Raw genomic sequence first — 18646 nt, 5'->3', positions numbered from 1 at the left:
AGATCTGGTCCTTGACCCTCCATCTGGTTAAGTGTTCTCTTTTACTGGTTAAGTGGTCCTTCCACAACTTTTAGCATTATTTAATTTCTACATTTAATATCTTCTGGAACAACTTGTAGAATAAGTTCTTCTCTTCATTTTATTTTCATCTTACATTTCCATATATATTTTAGAATCTGCTTGTCAAATTCCAACAAATTTTGTTGGGAGTTTGTTTGGATTGCATCAAATCTAAAAATCAGTTTGAGTAGCATGGGCTATACAAGATGAACATGGTATATCCTTCCCTTTATTTAGGTTTTTATTCATTTCTATTTATGTTTTATAGTTTTCTCTGTGTTGACATTTTGCACATTTCATAAGTTTTGTTCCCACAAAATTGATGTTTATGCAATTGCTAATGTACATTCTTAAAATGCAACTTTCTGATTATTATTGATACATGGGAATATCAATGTTTAAAATTTTTACCAGGTATTCATTAACTTTGTTATACACATATTTTCATTTTTCTGTATGCATTATCATGTTGTTTTCAATAATGATTTCATTTCTTCTTTCTAATATATATATTTTTCTATTGTATTCTTATGCTACATATATCCCAGAGCAATGTTAAACTGAAGAGATGATTGTGAGCATCCTGTGTCTTGGGGGAACTCTTTCAATATTCCACCATTAAATAAAATATTTACTGAAAAGCTTTAATGGAATTAGGTAAAATTCATTTTACTCAAGTTTGATGAGAATTTTTATTATGAATAGATATTTAATTTGATGTGTGAGTTTAGTATATCTTCTCAGCTGATTATGTTTTTAAAAAATCCTTTATTCTGTAAATATTATGAATAAAACAAGCCAGTCTTTGTGATGTATCACCATTTTTTATAATGCTATCATTATTATTATTACTTCACCATTTTGAATCTATGTTTGTGAGGGTGATTGGCCTATAATCTTCCTTTCCTAGAATTTCCTTATGAAGTTTCAGTGTGAGGATATGCGAGTCTCATATAATGGGGTAGTAAAAAAATTCCTTTTTTTCTATTCTCTTAGTTTATGTAATATTGACATTATTTCTTACTTAATATTTGACACAATTTATCATGATTGGGGTCTGGAATTTTCCTTTATAGAAACATTTTTCATTAAAGATTTAATTTCTTTCATAATTTTAGAACTAGTTTTGATAATTTATTCTTGTGTCAGATTTTAAAAATTGCATCGTTCTAAGAATTTATTGGCTTATAATATCTTCTTATTGCTGTTTCAATATCAACTTCATCTGCAGTGATGACACATTTTTACCTCTGGCATTATTAGTGCCTCCCTATGTTTTTAAAAAAATTAATGATCAATATTGCTGAATTTTATCAATTCTATTAGCTTTTCCAAAGAGTTAGCTTTCAATTCCCTTGCTATTTGTTTTTCTATTTCTTGTCTTATTTGCATCTAATGTTAGCACTTCTTTCTTTCTACCTTTTGAAACTTAATTTTCAGTTCTAGAGATGGAGGCTCAGTTTATGAATCTTAAGTCTTTTTTTTTTTTCTAAGATACAAATTGAAGGGTAAAAGCTTCCTTCTTAAAGCATGAATTTAGTTTCATTACACATGTTCTGAAATGTAGTATTTCTATTTTCATGCACTATGAATTATTTCTAATTTTATTTTTAATCCATTTGTTATTTAGAAGTATGTAACTTAATTTCCTAGTATATCGGACTATCAAGTTATCTTTCTTCTCTTTATTTTTTGCTTAGTTTTACTCTTGTCGAGAACATTTTCTGTATAATTTCAGTAATTTGAAATTTTTTGAGACACGTTTTCTGTTTCAACATATGGTCAGTTTTATCAAATGTTCTGTGTGCTATTAAAAAGAATGCATATTATGCAGTTATTAAGTGCAAGTAAGTCACAACTTAATACATCATTTGGTCAAGTTTTAAAATCATGTTTAAATCATTTATCATGGATAAATTTTTTTCTGATTATTCTATCAATTACTAAGAGAGATATACTAAAATCTCCTACTATCATTATGCATTGCCTGTTTTTGTTCAGTTATTTTTTGCTTAATATATTTTAAAACTTTTGTATTAGGTTCTCTTGAATAAGTTAGAATTGTTCTAACTTCCTAGCAAATTAAAATTTATCAAAATGAAATATCCTTTTTTAATATTCAGTAGTTTTTATCTTAAATTCTACTTTGTCTAATAATAATTTAATTTGTGTATTTTCTACAATCTTTTTTTTAAATTCATTTTGTGTCCCCATAGCTAAAGTACATCTCTTGTAAGCTGTGTACAATTAGGATTTGTTTCTATTCAGTTGGGAAACATTTGCTTTTCAAAGTATTTAGTTCTTTCACATTTAGTGTAATTAGTAATGTGCTTGAGTTTAAATTTACAATATAACTTTTTTCTATTTCTTTGAACTGTCTTATGTTGCTTTTACTCTTATTTCTGGCCTTTTTAAATTAATTTAGAAAATGAAAAAATTTTAAATTATTCAATTTTTTTCTTTCTGTTAGCTTGGTAATTATACATACAATTACACAGTACTCTTTCAAGGTCACCCCAAAGATTAGAACATGAATTCTCAAATTCTAATATAAATTAGCATTTTTACCATTTCTCTGTTAATAGAAATGCCTTAGAAACCTTCGACCATTTGCCATCTCCCCATATTATCTGCTATTTTTTCATGAATTTTAATTTTCTTTGTCATTTATTATTATTTTGTCACTGTTATTATTAATATTGCTTTATACATGCAATATTCATTTAGATATCTCAAGTCATGACCCTTTTTGCTGCTCTTGATTCTTTCCCTCATATCCATGCTAATAACCAAAATCATTTTTCTTCTGCCTAAAGATGCCCTTTATTGTGTGCCTCCATGAGTCCATCTGCTGCTGATTAATTCTTTCAGCTAACATTTGTCTGAAAATGTCTTAAGAATGAGGGATTTCACTTTTTGAAATATATTTTCACTGATAACAAAATTTGAAGTTGGCAGTTACTGCTTTCATTATCTGAAAGACACCATTCCATTGTCTTTTGGCTTCCATTGTCTTTTGGCTTCCATTGTTTCTGTTGAAAAGTAAGCTTTTTGTTTAGGCACAATTTCTGCTTTATTTCAGAGGTCCCTTTTTACTTCCTCTTTTTCTCAACATCCATTTAGGTAAATGTTTATAATTTTTTTTCTGATGAAATTCTTAGTATGTCTTTTCTTTTTCAGGCTGAACTGTGTCTGATATGATGTCATTATCTAATGTGTACATTTGATAATGCTACTGTCTGTTGGTTGATTCTCTTGTTTTGTTGATATATTGTCTTGTTTCCTATATATTTGGTTATTTTTGTTTGAGTGCTAAAAACTCTGCAAGAAAAACTATAGAGATAATTTGAGGCTGGGTATGGCAGCTCGTGCCCAGCACTTTGGGAGGCTAAGGCTGGTGGATTATTTGAAGTCAGGAGTTCGAGACCAGCCTGGCGAACATGGTGAAACCCCATTTCTACTAAAAATACAAAATTAGCTGGGTGGTAGTGGTGCATGCCTGTAATCCCAGCTACTCAGGAGGCTGAGGCAGGAGAATTGCTTGAGCCTGGGAGGCAGAGATTGCAGTGAGCTGAGATCGCACCACTGCACTCCAGTCTGGGCAACAGAGTGAAACCCTGTCTCAAATAAATAAATAAATAAATAAATAAAAATAATTTGAAGATCTGTGTTCTTTAGAGCAGAAGCTGACAAGCTTTTTCTATGAAGGCCAGGTGGTAAACATTATTGACTGCAGGCTTTATGGTTTCTGTTGCAACTGCTCAACTTTAACATTGTAGTGTGAAAAGTATTATATAAAATATGGAAATAAATGAATAAGCCTGGCTATGTTCCAATAAAGCTTTATTTAAAAATAGTCATCTGGCTAGATTTAGCTTAAGGGCTGCAGTTTGCTGACCCCTCATTCTAGAGAGAATATACTTTTGTCTCTGATAAATTGATAATCAAGGTGCACTAGCAATCTGATGCTACCTTATTCCAATAAGAAATTGAGATAATTCAAAGCTAGACTTCTGTTCTCATGAAAGCTGAGCTGTAATGCATTCATCTAAACGCTTATCGATTACAACAGGGTTTCTCAAAACTGGCACTATTTTGGGCCAGACAATTCTTTGTTGTAGAGGGCTATCCTGTACATTGGAGAATATTTGGGAACATCATGGTCTCTAGCCCCTACATTCAGTAACACACTCCACCTTACAATGCTGATAACTAAAAAGTCTCCAGTGATGGCCAAACAGCCCTGGGGGCAACAAATTTGCCCCTAGTCAAGAACCACTGGCCTGAGGGTACCCTTGATGGTCAGATCTACCTCCATTTATTATTCTCCTAGTGTTCCTCAAGCTATATACCTTGAAAGCTCTGCTCAGGTTCTCAACTTTCAGCCACCTCTTTAAGAATAGGATGACTACTTTAGTGTAAACTCACCCCAAATATTCGTCTCATCCCTTTGGATTTTCTTCTCCTGGGCTTTGGCACACTCTTGTTTTCTAATACACCTTTTCTGTGTTCTATTTTAGATTTTTTTTTCAAGTTTAGTAGCCTGCTATTACTATAAGTAGAACACCCAATATATAGCATTTTTTTTTTTTTTTGAGATGGAGTTTCACTCTTGTTGCCCAGGCTGGAGGGCAATGGCACCATCTCAGCTCACTGCAACCTCCGCCTCCTGAGTTCAAGTGATTATCCTGCTTCAGCCTTCCAAGCAGCTGGGATTACAGGTGCCTGCCACCAAGCCCAGCTAATTTTTTTGTATTTTTAGTAGAGACGGGATTTATCCATGTTGGCCAGGTTGGTCTTGAACTCCTGACCTCGGGCGATTTGCCTGCCTCGGCCTCCCAAAGTGCTAGGATTACAGGCATGAGCCACTGCGCCAAGCCATATAGAGCACTTTTAATGGACTTTGTTTCCTAAATTTGTCTTTCATTAAATATAATTGGCAGTGGAAAAAAAAATTTAATAGATTCTTAATAGATTCCAGTTATACTAAATGTCAAATTTATTTTAACTTTTCTATGTATATTAGTCAGTTAATTATAATGTCATTATACAACTTAAAATTAAATAATTCAATTTCCATGGAAAAAAAAATAGACTACACACTAGGCTTTTCAAAGTCAATTTGGAAATCTAATCTCGATATAGTTTATTTATTAATCATAATTTAGTACTAAAATAAAACATCCATATTGTTTAAAGATATTAGATTTTGTAATGGATAAAAATGATATAAGTAAAAATTTTTAAGAAAATTAAGCTTTAGTTTTTTCCTAGAATAGTGCTAATTGAATTTGTAGTAGTTTTAATTATGTCGTTATCAAGGACTTAATATGTTCAGTATACCTGGGTCTTTTATTGACAACCTGTGTGACATTGATCTATTTGCTTTGTCTTTCTGGGACTTAGTTTTATTTCTATAAAATAAGTGCTAGCAAACATTTTTTGAACACAATTTATGCACAGCATTGGTTTAGGTATTTACATTTATTAATTTGAGTAATGCTTATAGTAACCATATGAGTTTGCCACTATTAATATGCCCACTCTTCAGATAAAGGAACTGATTTAATAAATATAAATTTTATATTAATTTTATAAAATTTTATAAATATAAATATACTGCTTACATTTGATATAACATGATTAAAGATTAGAGTTGGATATTTGGCATGATGAATTCCATTTAACTTATAATGTTACTGTTAAACAGCTTTACTTGCATGTAACTTTGTAAAACGAATTGCAACATACATTAAAACTAACATTATAAAATACCTTGCTCAGTGATATTTTAGATGACCATTTTCCTGAAATGTTTGGATGTGCCCATATATCCAATTTAAAACTACTAACATATTTTATTGCTTTTAAGCAAAGATTTAGCCAATCAATATCAAATAGTACTTACATTGTCTTAATCAGATTTGCTTTTCCAAAACTAGGTATTTTAAAAATAATATTCTGTGATTTGTCATCTGTAATTGGCCACCTATAATCCTGTGCAGCTTCAACCAACTCCAAAAGAAAAAACACTGCTTTAATTTTCTCTACCCTTAAAGGGTTAGTCAACTTCCAAGAATCAGATTGATAAATCATAAAACTATATTTTTAAAACATTCATTTGCTCACTAAAAATTTTTACAACACAAATCATTAAAAACTTGTGTATGTGTATTGAATGGCTAACCTATGTTTATGGTATAAAAGTAAAAGGGTATCCAATGAGAAGTAAGATTACAACCTATCTCTTTCTCCAGATACTGAGTTCCCTTCCTTAGATTCCACTACTGGAAATTAGGCAAGCATTTGAGAACAACTATAGTAACTAATTTTGAAGTAGCATTTTTCTTACAAGAATCATATTCTATCTTACATATAGTGTATTATAGCTTTTATAGTTTCTTAGCATACTTATTCTTTAATCTAATAACCATTTGCTCAATGGCTAATAGTTTCAAGGTGATGTCTAAATCAATAGTTTTAAATTTAATGCATATTTAAATTCAACAAGAAGATTTTTAAAGAATACTTTATTACCCAGCCAAACCAAGTTGAAATCTTGGAGATGAAAGGTTGAGGCATTAATCTGAAAAAAAATCAGATTTAAAAAAGGATTTTTAAACTGTCCAGTGGATTCTAATGCACACCAGATTAAACACAGCACCTCACACCCAACACTGGAATGTGTAAAAATATATTTGGCACCAGATCTTGTCTCAAGTTGCTAATAATTAAGTGGGTAAAATATCCATGGTGTATTATAATGTTTAAAAACTGGCTATCCGAACAGAAAGCCCTCATATGTAGCATTTGCTGATTTTCATGGTGTAAATGTGTTCATCATGCCCAATTTAAAGCTTACAACATGACTCACTGAAAATGCAGAATTGGGAAGAAATGCAAAACAGCACACCATTATATAACAGGTTATAGAAATAACCTCAAAATCACAACTAATAATAAAATGGAGTAAAATAATTAGGAAATAATGAGGTTTATTTATTGCATATATTTTAATACGATGTATTTAGTTGTCAATTTAAATATATTTATATAATCTTTAATAATGGCAATCTTTACCCGTCAGCTCACAAAATCCTCCGAAGTTTAAAAATCAGTTTTTGCAAGGCTGTACAAGTGAGCTCTGACAAACCACTACCTCTAATACATAATAATATGTGAACTATAATAGATATTGGAAAAGAAAATAGGCACTATGGAAGCATATTACCTTCTTTCCTCCTGAAAACCACTTCATAGAGGTGATAAAGTGCATATTACGCATATTACCCTCTTTTTTATTGGTGAGGCTATAAAAACTCCCAGAGATCTCAATTTGCCCCTTCCTGAGTAAGCCACAGATCTGAACCAGATCACTGCCACATGACTCCCATTCACTGTCTTTACCAGCGAGTCTTTTAAGGATCATCCTAGAAACAAAAAAATATAAATATGGGAACTATTTTTTAAAAAGGATTTTAATTATTGACATATCTATATTTAAAAGTTGTCCATGCTAATCCTCACTAATCATTGAGCTGATTTCCCTTTAATGATGAAGCTTAGAATAATATTTCACACAGAAGCTCCCTGCATTATTAACTAATAAATATTCACCAAGCACTTACCTTATAATCTGCTTGAGACATAAGGGTACCAAAAGGAATACAAGCTTTGATGTCTACACTCAAGAAGCTTTCAGTCTTATTGATCCCCCAAATAGCAAAAACATAAAGCAAGCCAATTTATTTTAAATAAAGTTACTAACTTGGAGTGTGAGGAAAATTCTAGCAAGCCAGAGAATGCTCCAGACGTTGTGTTTAATGAAGGAGAGAAGACTGGAGTTGGACCTTCAAAAATGGATAGGTGTCTGTCCTAAAGGGAGAAAAAAATGATCTCAGACAGCATGAAACTTCTTAATTTCCTCACTTCTCACACCTGCTTGTTTTGGAATTGCATTAGGGCTCAGCCCCGGCACGCCTATCTGATCACTCAATGGTTATGATTATGCAGATCTTACTGAACAGTGACAAAGGGGTGGTCTGAATCAACTTGGTTTGCCTACAGAGATGTGTGGCTACAAGCAGAAATGTTCCCCACTTACTTTCACCTTTGATAATATTGGGAAATATTTATTTGTGCCTTTATTGAAAATACATTTTCCAATAAAGGCCTCCTAATTGTGAATAGTGAGCCAGGTCTCTGCACTCCCTTACCTATGTTTTTAACACTCTCTTTGATTTCAGATAGATACATAGTAGAGAGATAGGGACAGGAAAGGGCTTGGGATCAAACAGAACAGCACAGTTCTTAGGTACATTGGAATTCTATAGTGCTAGCTATAATGTAGCCAGGATCAAAACTAAAGGAACCAAATTCCCAAAGCACATTTTAAAGGAGGGAAATAGTGCAATTTTAAAAAGTTATCAAGCTGGGGTCAAGATGGTTGATTAGATGCAGCTGCAGTCTGTGGCACTCATAGAAGGAAAAAAAAAATGAGGCACATTAATACAGGACCTTCAACTAAAATATCCAGGTACTTGCACTGGGACTGATCAGAGAAACAACTCGACCCATGGAGATCAAAGAAAAGCAGGATGGGGCGATGGCCCACTGGGGAGGAACGATGAGCCAAGGGAAACTCCACCCCCAGCCAAGGGAAGCAGAGAGTGATTGGGTGACCCCAGGAAACCACGCTTCTCTCACAAATCTCTGCAACCCACAGATCTGGAGGTCCCCTTGTGGGTCCACGCCACCAAAGCCTTGGGTTCAAAACACAGTGCTGTGTGGAGTTTCGGCAGAGCAGCTGCTCAGACACGCACAAAGACCAAGGAGTTTTACAGACTCCAACCCTGGGATCCCTGGCAAGGGTGTAGGTAGTTCAGGCAAGGCAGAGGGTATGTGCATACACCTAGGAAGGGGGCTGAATCCGGGGGGCTGAGTGGTGACAGTCTGTGAGCCCCACTTCCACAACACCTAACAAGATGAGACCCACTATCTTGGAATTCCAGCCAGCCACCAGCAACAGGATGGAGCCTGTCTGAGATGGAACAGAGTTCCCAGGGGAGTGGACTGCCATCTCTGCTGTTTTGTCAATTCAGCCATTCCAGCCTGTGGGCTTTGGAGACTCCCAACAGTCCGGATGAGGAAGGGTCCCCCCAGCACAGCACAGCTTCTTTGCCAGAATGTGGCCAGACTGTTTCTCTAAGCGGGACCCCAATTCATTCCTCCTTACTGTGTGGGACCTCCCAGCCAGGGCCTCCAGCTACCCCCACCTGCCCATATTCTATGGACAGAGCTCTGATCTCTCCCTGGGAAGGGGTGGGACACCACCTTGGTTGTTTGGATGACTCAACCATTCCAGCCTGCAGCCTTTGGAGAGTTTAAGCCGACAGGAGCAGAGGCAGTTCCCCAGCACAACACAGCTGTTTGGTCAAGGTGTGGCCAGACTGCTTCTGTAACTGGGACTCTGATCCACTCCTCCTTGATCCACTCCTCTGATCCACTCCTCCTCCCAGCCAGGGATTCCAGCCACCCTTTTCCATGTTCTATGGCCAACAGAGTTCTAATTTCTCCCTGGGATGGAGTGCCTTGGGGACAGGGCAGGCCACCACCTTGGCTGTTCCAGCATCTCAGCTGGTCCAGCCTGTGGGCCTTGAAGAGCCCAAAACAATCAGTGGTTAACGATCAGGATCCCCAATACAGCACAGCTGCTCTACCAAAAGACAGCCAGACTGCTTCTTTAAGTGGGTACCTGATCCCATTTCTCCTGACTGGGTGAGACCTCCCAACAGGTATATCCAGCCACCTCCTATAGGTGTGTTTAGGCTGGCAACATGTCAGTACTCCACTGAAATGGAGCTTTCAGAGGAAGGGGCAGGTTGCCATCTTTGCTGTTTTGCAGACTTCATTGGTGATACCTCCAGGTATGGGAAAAAACCAAGGCGATAAGGATGTGGAGCAGACCCCCAGCAAACTGCAGCAGCCCTATGGAAGAGTGGCCAGGCTGAAAAAAAAAAAAAAAGAAAAGAAAGAAAACAACAACAAAACCACAAAACCCAACCCTATCCAAAGGTCAGGAAAGTCAAAGATCAAAGGTAGATAAGCCCACAAAGATAAGACAGAGTCAATGCAGAAACACTGAAAACTCAGAAAGCTAGAGTGTCCCTTTTCCTCCAAATAACCATAACACCTCTCCAGCAAGGGCTCAGAACTGGGCTGAGGCTGAGATGGCTGAAATGACAAATGCAGTCTTCAGAATATGGATAAAAACAAGCTTCGCTGGGTTAAAGAAGCATGTTGTAACCCAATTCAAAGAAGCTGAGAATTATGATAACACAACGAAGGAGCTGACAGCCAAAGTAGCCAGTTTAGAGGAGAACATAACTGACCTGATAGAGCTGAAAAACACACTATAAGAACTTTACAATGTAATCACAAGTATTAAGAGCAGAATATACCAAATGGAGGAAGGAATCTCAGAGCTTGAAGACTATCTTTCTGAAAAAGACAGCCAGATAAGAACAGAGCAAAAAAAATAAAAAGGAATGAACAAACCTCTGAGAAATACGGGATTATAGGAAGGGGCCAAGATGGCCAAATTGTAACAGCTCTGGTCTGCAGCTCCCAGTGAGACCAATGCAGAAGGTGGGTGATTTCTGCATTTCCAACTGAGGTACCCAGTTCCTCTCATTGGGACTGGTTAGGAAGTGGGTACAACTCATGGAGAACTAGCAGAAGCAGGGTGGGGCATCAGTTTACTGGGAAGTGCAAGCAGCTGGGGGATCTCTCACCCCCAGCCAAGGGAAGCCTTGAGGTACTATGCTACCAAGCCCGAGTACTATGCTTTTCCCACTGTTTTTGCAATCCACAGAACAGGAGATTTCCTCATGAGCCTACACCATCAGGGCCCTGGTTTTTAAGCACAAAACTGGGCCGCTGTTTGGGCAGGCACCAAGCTAGCTGCAGAAGTTTTTTTCATATCCCAGTGGTGCCTGGAACCCCAGTGAAACAGAACCGTTCATTCCCCTGGAAAACAGGCTGAAGCCAGGGAGCCAAGTGGTCTCACCCAGTGGGTCCCACTCCCACAGAGCCCAGCAAGCTAAGAACCATGGGCTTGAAATTCTCACTGCCAGCACAGCAGTCTGAAGTTGACCTGGGATGATTGAGCTTGGTGGGAGGAGGGGTATCCACCATTACTGAGGCTTTAGTAGGCAGTTTTCCCCTGACAGTGCAAGGAGGTTGGGAGGTTTGGACCAGGCAGAATTCACCACAGTGTGGCAATGCAGCTGTGGCCAGACTGCTTCTCTACATTCCTTCTCACTTGGGCAGGGCATCTCTGAAAGAAAGGCAGCAGCCCCAGTCAGGGGCTTACAGATAAAAGTCTCATCTCCCTGGACAGAGCACCTGAGGGGACGGGTAGCTGTGGGTGCAGCTTCAGTGGACTTACTCTTTCCGGCCTGCTGGCTCTGAAGAGAGCAGCTGATTCTGATAAGGGGGATTCCTCCAGCACAGCGCACCAGCTCTACTAAGGGACAGACTGCCTCCTCAAGTTGGTCCCTGACCCCTGTGCCTCCTGTGCCTCCTGACTGGGAGAGACCTCCCAACAGGGATCGACGGATACCTCATACAGGAGAGTTCTGGCTGGCATCAAGCTGGTGTCCCTCTGAGACAAAGCTTCCAGAGGAAGGAACAGATAGCAATCTTTGCTGTTCTGCAGCCTCCTCTGGTGATACCCAGGTGAACAGGGTCTGGAGTGGACCTCCAGCAAACTGAAGCAGACCTGCAGAAGCAGGGCCTGACTAACTAACAAACAGAAAGCAACAACATCAACATCAACAAAAAAGACCCCCCTCCCCCACCCCGGCAAAAACCCCTTTCAAAGATCAACATTCAAATTCAGGAAATGCAGAGAACCCCAGTAAGATACTCCCTGAGAAGTTCATCCCCAAGACACATAGTCTTCAGATTCTCCAAGGCCAAAATGAAAGTAAAAAGTTTAAGGGCAGCAAGAGAGAAAGGCTAGGTCACCTACAAAGAGAAGACCTTCTGACTAACAACAGACTTCTCAGTGAAAACCCTACAAACCAGGAGAAATTGGGTGCCAATACTCAACATTCTTAAAAAAATAAAAAGAATTTCCAATCCAGAATTTCATATCTGGTCAAACTAGGCTTCATAAGTGGAGAAATAAGATCATTTTCAGACAAGCAAATGCTAAGGGAATTCATTACCACCAGACCTGCCTTCCAAGAGCTCCTGAAGGAAGCACTAAATATGGAAAGGAGAAATGGTTACCAGCCCCTACAAAAACACACTGAAGTACACAGACCAGTGACACTATGAAGCAACCACATAAACAAGTCTATAAAATAACCAGCTAGCATCATGATGACAGGATCAAATCCACACATAGCAATACTAAGCTTAAATGTAAATGTGCTAAATCCCTTTAATAAAAGATACAGAATGGCAAGCTGGATAAAGAACCAAGACTCGGCCGGGCGCGGTGGCTCACGCTTGTAATCCCAGCACTTTGGGAGGCCGAGGTGGGCGGATCATGAGGTCAGGAGATCGAGACCACGGTGAAACCCCGTCTCTACTAAAAAATACAGAAAATTAGCCGGGCGTGGTGGCGGGTGCCTGTAGTCCCAGCTACTTGGAGAGGCTGAGGCAGGAGAATGGCGTCAGCCTGGGAGGCGGAGCTTGCAGTGAGCCGAGATTGTGTCACTGCACTCCAGTCTGGGCGAGAGAGCGAGACTCCGTCTCAAAAAAAAAAAAAAAAAAAAAAAAAAGAACCAAGACTCATTGGTACGCTGTCTTCAGGAGACCCATCTCACATGCAAAGACACATAATAGATTCAAAATAAGGAGATGGGGGAAAATTTACCAAGCAAAGGGAAAACAGAAAAAAGCAGGGGTTGCAATCTTAGCTTCTGACAAAATAGACTTTAAACCAACAAAGATCAAAAAAGACAAAGAAGGGCAAGACATAATGGTAAAGGGGTAAATTCAACAAGAAGAGCTAACTAACCTAAATATATATGTGCCCAATAGTGGAGCACCAAGGTTCATAAAGCAAGTTCTTAGACAAGAGACTTAGATTCTCAAACAATAATAGTGGGAGACTTTAACACCCCACTGACAATATTATACAGATCATTGAGACAGAAAATTAGCAAGATAGTCAAGACCTGGACTCAGCTCTGGATCAAATGGACCTGACAGATATCTCCACCAAAAGACAGAAGTCTCCACCTGAAAACAACAGAAATATACATTCTTTTCATCCCCACACCTATTCTAAAATTTATCACATAATTGGAAGTAAAACACTCCTTAGCAAATGCAAAGTAACTGAAATCATAACAAACAGTCTCTCGGACCACAGCACAATTAAATTAAAACTCAAGATTAATAAGTTCACCAAAAACCATACAACTACATGGAAATTGAACAACCTGCTCCTGAATGACTTTTGGGTAAATAATGAAATTAGGGCAGAAATCAAGAAGTTCTTTGAAACTAATGAGAACAAAAATACAATGTACTAGAATATGTGGGACACAGCTGAAGCAGTGTTAAGAGGGAAACTAACTGTCCACATCAAAAAGCTGGAAAGCTAGAAAGCTCTCAAGTTAACAACTAACATCACAACTAAAAGAACTAGAGAACCAAGAGCAAACAAACCTTAAAGCTAGCAGAAGACAATAAGTAACCAAGCTCAGAGAAGAACTGAAGGAGACAGAGACACAAAAAACCCTTCAAAAAAATCAACAAATCCAGGAGCTGTTTTTTGTAAAAAATTAATAAAATAGACTGCTAACTAAACTAATGAAGAAAATAGAGAAGATTCAAATGAACAGTCAGAAATGATAAGGGAGCTATCACCACTTACCCCACAGAAATAAAAACAACCATCAGAGAATACTATAAACACATCTATGCACATAAACCTGGAAGAAATGGATAAATTCCTGGGCACACACACCCTCCCAACACTGAACCAGGAAGACATTGAATCCCTGAATAGACCAATAATGAGTTCTGAAATTGAGGTGGTAATAAATATCCTACCAACCAAAAAAAGTCCAGGATCAGATGGATTCATAGCTGAATTCTACCACAGGTACAAAGAGCTGACAGCATTTCTACTGAAACTATTTCAAAAAATTGAAAAGAAAAACTCATTCTATGAGACCAGGATCGTCCTGATACCAAAACCAGGCAGAGATACAACACAAAAGGAAAACTTCAGGTCAATATCTTTGATGAACATCGACGCAAAATTCCTCAACAAAATACTGGCAAACTGAATCCAGCAGCACATCAAAAATCATATCCACTATAATCAAAGTAGTCTTCATCCCCAGGATGCAAGATTGGTTCAACATATGCAAATCAATAAATGTGATTCATCACATAAACAGAACTAAAGACAAAAACCACATGATTATCTCTATAGATGTATTAGAAAAGGACTTCGATAAAATTCAACAGCCCTTCATGTTAAAATTCTCAATAAACTAGATATTGAAGAAACATACCTCAAAATAATAAGAGCCATATATGATGAACCTGCAGCCAATATCATACTGAACGGGCTAAAACTGGGAGCATTCCCCTTGAAAACCAGCACAAGACAAGGATGCCATCTCTCACCACTCCTATTCAACATAATGTTGAAAGTTCTGGCCAGGGCAATCAGACAGAGAAAGAAATAAAGCATATTCAAATAGGAAGAGAGGAAGTCAAGCTATCTTTGTTTGCAGATGACATAATCTTATATCTAGAAAACCCCATCATCTCAGCCCAAAAGCTTCTTTTTTTTTTTTTTTTTTTGAGACAGAGTCTTGCTCTTTCATCCAGGCCAGACTGCAGTGGTGCTATCTCGGCTCACTGCAAGCTCCGCCTCCCAGGTTCACGCCATTCTCCTGCCTCAGCCTCTGGAGTAGCTGGGACTACAGGCGCCTGCCACCGTGCCTGGCTAATTTTTTGTATTTTTAGTAGAGACGGGGTTTCACCATGTTAGCCAGGATGGTCTCGATCTCCTGACCTCGTGATCCACCTGCCTCGGCCTCCCAAAGTGCTGAGATTACAGGCATGAGCCACCGTACCCTGCCCCAAAAGCTTCTTAGGCAATAAGCAACTTCAGCAAAGTCTCAGGATACAAAATCAATGTACAAAAATTGCTAGCATTCCTATACACCAACAACAGGCAAGCAGAGAGTCAAATCACAAACTCCTATTCACAATTGCCACAGAAAGAATAAAATACCTAGGAATATAGCTAACAAGGGAAGTGAATAACCTCTTCAGGGAGAACTACAAATCCCTGCTCCATTAAATCAGAGATGACACAAATAAGTGGAAAAACATTCCATGCTCACAGATAGGAAGAATCAATATAATGAAAATGCCCACATTACCCAAAGCAATTTATAGATTCAATGCTATTCCCATTAAACTAGCATTGACATTCTTCACATCATTAGAAAAAACTGTTTTAAAATGTATATGAAACCAAAAAAGAATAGCCAAGGAAATCCTAAGCAAAAAGAAAAAAGCTGGAGGCATCACACTACCCAACTTTAAACTATACTACAGTACTACAATCGCCAAAATGGCATGGTACTGTACCAAAACAGGCACACAGAGCAATGGAATAGAAAAGACAACCCAGAAATAAGACCACACACATCTACAACCATCTGATCTTCCACAAACCTTACAAAAACAAGCAATGGAGAAATGATTCCCTATTTAATAAATGGTACTGGGAGAACTGGCTAGCGATATGCAGAAAATTGAAACTGGACCCCTTCCTTACACTATATACAAAAATGAATTTGTGATAGAATAAAGACTTAAATGTAAAACCCAAAACTGTAAAAACCCTAGAAGAAAACCTAGGCAATACCATTCAGGACATAGGCATGGGCAAAGATTTCATGACAAAGATGTCAAAAGCAATTGCAACAAAAGCCAAAATTGACAAATGGGACCTAATTAAACTAAAGAGCTTCTGCACAGAAAAAGAAACTATCAACAGAGTAAATAGACAACCTATAGAGTGAAAGAAAATTTTTGCAATCTATTTATCTGACAAAGGCTAATATTCAGCATCTGTCAGAATCTAAACAAATTTACAAGACAAAAATAACCCCATTAAAAAGTGGGCAAAAGACATGAACAGACACTTTTCAACAGAAGACATACATGCAGCCAAGAAACATGTGAAAAGAAGCTCAACATTACTGATCATTAGAGAAATGCAAATCTAATACACAATGAGATACCAACTCAAACTAGTCAGAATAGCTATTATTAAAAAGTCAAAAAACCAACAGCTGCTGGCAAGGTTATGCAGAAAAATGAATGCTTTTACACTGCTGGTGGAAGTGTAAATTAGTTCAACAATTGTGGAAGACAGTGTGGCAGGGGATATAAGAAACAACACAACAGGCATATAAGAAACAACACAATTGTCAATAAAACAAAAAAGCCAATCAAAAGCAGATTCAGAAATTGGAAATATCACATATAGTCTTGAAGATAACTACACTATATCAGTCGCTGTCTAGTCAAGAACACAGAAACCATACTAGGGATTTTTATCATGGAGAATTGAATATTAATATGTACTTAAACAGGTGTTAGAAAAATGAGAAAATAAAAACAGACCTATAAAATAACAAACACAGAAACAGTGCCTAAAAGAAGGAGTTGACTTTTCAACAGAAACAATGAAAGAAGACAATGGAATGACATCTTCGAAGTAATTAAAGAAAATAATCACTAACTTAGAATTCTATTATCAGTAAAAATGTGCTTCAGAAAAAGAAAGCAAATGAAGACATTTTCAGACCCAAAAAAAGAAACCTAAAAGATTTCTTCAGCAATAGACATACATAGAGGCAAACAATAGGGCGCTCTGCAGGCAGAACAAAAATGATCTTGGATGGCAGCTTGGATATGCAGGAGGGAATGACAAGCAGTGGAAAGGGTCATGATGTTAGATATCTAAATGAACATTGCATGTATAAAGCAATATGAATAATAATGTGATGAGAAAGTTAGAAAAATATTCCTGAAAACATACTCTGTATGGGAAAGTGGTAAATGATCTGTGTTCTAAGGTACATGGGTTGACAGGAAATTAGCACAAGTATTAATTGATATATCCTGATTCCTTCCTTTCTTTTCACAGTTTTCTTCCCTAATAAACTTTTTACATTTCTAACTCTATTCCAGTGTCTGTTTCCTGGAGAAAACAACCTGTGATGAGTATTTTCAACTTTAGAAGCTAATGCTATTTTTTATTTTTCCAATTACACTTTCACTAACACTATGTGAATGCTCCAACTGGTCTACATTCTCACAAACACTTGGTATTATCAATCTTATTAATTTTGGCCACTTTGGTGGTTATATAGTAGTGTATCACTGAGGTTATACTGTATATTTCCCGAATTGTTAATGACGTTCAACATCTTTTTATATGATTTTTTAATGTCATTGTGAAATGAGTATTCATGTCTATTTCACCTTCGTTTTTTATTGGTTTGTATTTAGTGATTTAGATTTATACTTTATGTTCTTTAGAATATTATCTATGGAAATTATTGGAGGCATAAGCCTAAATTTTGTTCCATCAAAGAGAAATTTATTTGCATTTGTTATGAGCCTCCTGCAAACACTTAACTACAAACATGCGTACAAATAACTTAACTTACAAACTAAAAGTTAAGTTTCGCAAATTTTAGGTCAGGTGGTGCATTTAGAGTCCATTCTGTGACTGAAATGAGTATGGGTTTGTAACAGAACCTCTCAGAGTAGACATTTTAAAAAATTTCCTATCCTCTCCAAGCTAAATGTAGGCCAGACAAATATCTCTTAAGTCTTCAACTAAGGGCAATTTTATTTTGCTTTATTAAAGCCGCTGAGTGTGTCATCCTTCAGGATCTAGTTTTACAAGAGGAGTCTCCAATATTCAGCCCTTCTCCCTGGTTGACCCACAGACTTCTACCCAGATGTGTGGCCATTACAACAGATCTTGGCTATTAGAGATAAAGAGAGAAACTCCAGGAAAATTTTCAGCCCTAGGACTCAGTAAATTCCTACTTTCTTATCTCATTTGGTCAGGGGCAGTGGTGTGCTGGTAAATATTTAACAAATAAATCTCCAGAAAAAAAAGAGCAAAAAAAATTAAATAAATAAAAAGCCCAAATTCATAGTGTTTGCCAATTTTCATAGCAGAAATATTCCAACCATGGTCAATTTCAAGCTACTAATGTGACCTCTCTAAATGCAGAGTTGGGGAGAAAGGTACAGCAGCACACTATTGTACAGTATTTTCACACTATAGATACTATAGATGTAAATAACTTAAAAAGCAGAGGTAATTAATAATTAGTGAATTATTAAATTATTGATGTTTTATTACTAACATTAATGTCAGTATCAATATTTCATTCATATTGATAATTATTAATAGGATTGCTTGATTATTGGTAATTTTAAAAACCTAATGGAACTATGTTCTCAGGCTTCATCATGAATGTGACTCAGCTAATCTCCTCATGTC

The sequence above is a fragment of the Symphalangus syndactylus genome, chromosome 9 (genome assembly GCF_028878055.3).
Source record: "Symphalangus syndactylus isolate Jambi chromosome 9, NHGRI_mSymSyn1-v2.1_pri, whole genome shotgun sequence".
NCBI classification, from domain to species: domain Eukaryota; kingdom Metazoa; phylum Chordata; class Mammalia; order Primates; family Hylobatidae; genus Symphalangus; species Symphalangus syndactylus.
Note: the sequence above shows the minus strand (reverse complement) of the source record.